The following is a 2500-nucleotide window of genomic DNA, read 5'->3' on the forward strand; positions in this document are numbered from 1 at the left end:
GCTGCTCTGGCACCCCAATGGTGGAACAAGCTCCCTCACGACGCCAGGACAGCGGAGTCAATCACCACCTTCCGGAGACACCTGAAACCCCACCTCTTTAAGGAATACCTAGGATAGGATAAAGTAATCCTTCTAACCCCCCCCCCCCCCCCCCTTAAAAGATTTAGATGCACTATTGTAAAGTGGTTGTTCCACTGGATATCATAAGGTGAATGCACCATTTTGTAAGTCGCTCTGGATAAGAGCGTCTGCTAAATGACTTAAATGTAATGTAATGTATTCCCAGGCGGTCTCCCATCCAAGTACTAACCAGGCCCGACCCTGCTTAGCTTCCTAGATCAGACGAGATCGGGCGTACCCAGGCTGGTATGGCCGTAAGCGAGAAACAATCTCTTGCTACAACATATATAGTCAAAGTGAGTGTGATAAACAGACATTGCATTTTCACCAATTAGATAAGCAGCTTGAACTTTGTGTCACTGAAAAAGTAGAAGAAATTACAAACACTGTTCCCATCACTTTTTAGCACAGGTAGTTGGATAAAATACAAACTTTATTTCCTTTCATCATTTGAACAGGGCAAAGGAGCATAAAGCACACACAAGCTGCATTTAGCAACAATATTCTTGTTTGTCTTATAAATACAAGGCAGATGCTAATTGAAAACACAAGGAAATTTGATCCTATTAAAAAGGCAGGAAGCTGCATTTTGTCAATTCATCATTATGCTTACTACAAGGCAGTGTTGCTGATGAATAAGTGCAAGAGCACACCCTCGTGGACAAAATGCTTACAGCACCTGGTATTCCCAGGCGGTCTCCCATCCAAGTACTAACCAGGCCCGACCCTGCTTAGCTTCCGAGATCAGACGAGATCGGGCGTACCCAGGCTGATATGGCCGTAAGCGAGAATCAATCTCTTGCTACAACATATATAGTCAAAGTGAGTCTGATAAAACAGACATTTAGTCAATTCATCATTAAACGCTTACTACAAGGCAGTGTTGCTGATGAAATAGTGCAAGAGCACACCCTCGTGGACAAAATGCTTACAGCACCTCTCAGAATGACCTTCTTGATCCTAATCAGTCAGGTTTCAAGACTGGGCATTCAACTGAGACTGCTCTTCTCTGTGTCACGGAGGCTTTCCGCACTGCTAAAGCTAACTCTCTCTCCTCTGCTCTCATCCTTCTAGACCTATCTGCTGCCTTTGATACTGTGAACCATCAGATCCTCCTCTCCACCCTCTCCGAGTTGGGCATCTCCGGCGCGGCCCACGCTTGGATTGCATCCTACCTGACAGGTCGCTCCTACCAGGTGGCGTGGCGAGAATCTGTCTCCGCACCATGCGCTCTCACCACTGGTGTCCCCCAGGGCTCTGTTCTAGGCCCTCTCCTATTCTCGCTATACACCAAGTCACTTGGCTCTGTCATATCCTCACATGGTCTCTCCTATCATTGCTATGCAGACGACACACAATTAATCTTCTCCTTTCCCCCTTCTGATAACCAGGCGGCGAATCGCATCTCTGCATGTCTGTCAGACATATCAGTGTGGATGACGGATCACCAGCTCAAGCTGAACCTCGGCAAGACGGAGCTGCTCTTCCTCCCGGGGAAGGACTGCCCCTTCCATGATCTCGCCATCACGGTTGACAACTCCCTTGTGTCCTCCTCCCAGAGTGCTAAGAACCTTGGCGTGATCCTGAACAACACCCTGTCGTTCTCCACTAACATCAAGGCGGTGACCCGATCCTGTAGGTTCATGCTCTACAACATTTGCAGAGTACGACCCTGCCTCACACAGGAAGCGGCGCAGGTCCTAATCCAGGCACTTGTCATCTCCCGTCTGGATTACTGCAACTCGCTGTTGGCTGGGCTCCCTGCCTGTGCCATTAAACCCCTACAACTCATCCAGAACGCCGCAGCCCGTCTGGTGTTCAACCTTCCCAAGTTCTCTCACGTCACCCCGCTCCTCCGCTCTCTCCACTGGCTTCCAGTTGAAGCTCGCATCCGCTACAAGACCATGGTGATTGCCTACGGAGCTGTGAAGGGAACGGCACCTCCATACCTTCAGGCTCTGATCAGGCCCTACACCCAAACAAGGGCACTGCGTTCATCCACCACTGGCCTGCTGGCCCCCCTACCTCTGAGGAAGCACAGTTCCCGCTCAGCCCAGTCAAAACTGTTCGCTGCTCTGGCACCCCAATGGTGGAACAAGCTCCCTCACGACGCCAGGACAGCGGAGTCAATCACCACCTTCCGGAGACACCTGAAACCCCACCTCTTTAAGGAATACCTAGGATAGGATAAAGTAATCCTTCTAACCCCCCCCCCCCCCCCCCTTAAAAGATTTAGATGCACTATTGTAAAGTGGTTGTTCCACTGGATATCATAAGGTGAATGCACCATTTTGTAAGTCGCTCTGGATAAGAGCGTCTGCTAAATGACTTAAATGTAATGTAATGTAATGTATTCCCAGGCGGTCTCCCATCCAAGTAC

At 49.5% G+C, this 2500-nt stretch overlaps 1 non-coding gene across 1 annotated transcript; it reads right to left on the reverse strand.

Annotated features, from left to right (window-relative positions):
* Positions 1-787: 787 nt before the first annotated feature.
* On the reverse strand, positions 788-906 carry LOC145883505 (5S ribosomal RNA). The gene has a single exon (XR_014395081.1). It is a non-coding gene; the product is annotated as a 5S ribosomal RNA (ribosomal RNA).
* Positions 907-2500: the final 1594 nt, after the last annotated feature.

The sequence above is a fragment of the Salmo salar genome, chromosome 08 (genome assembly GCF_965601325.2).
Source record: "Salmo salar chromosome 08, fSalSal1, whole genome shotgun sequence".
Lineage (NCBI taxonomy): Eukaryota > Metazoa > Chordata > Actinopteri > Salmoniformes > Salmonidae > Salmo > Salmo salar.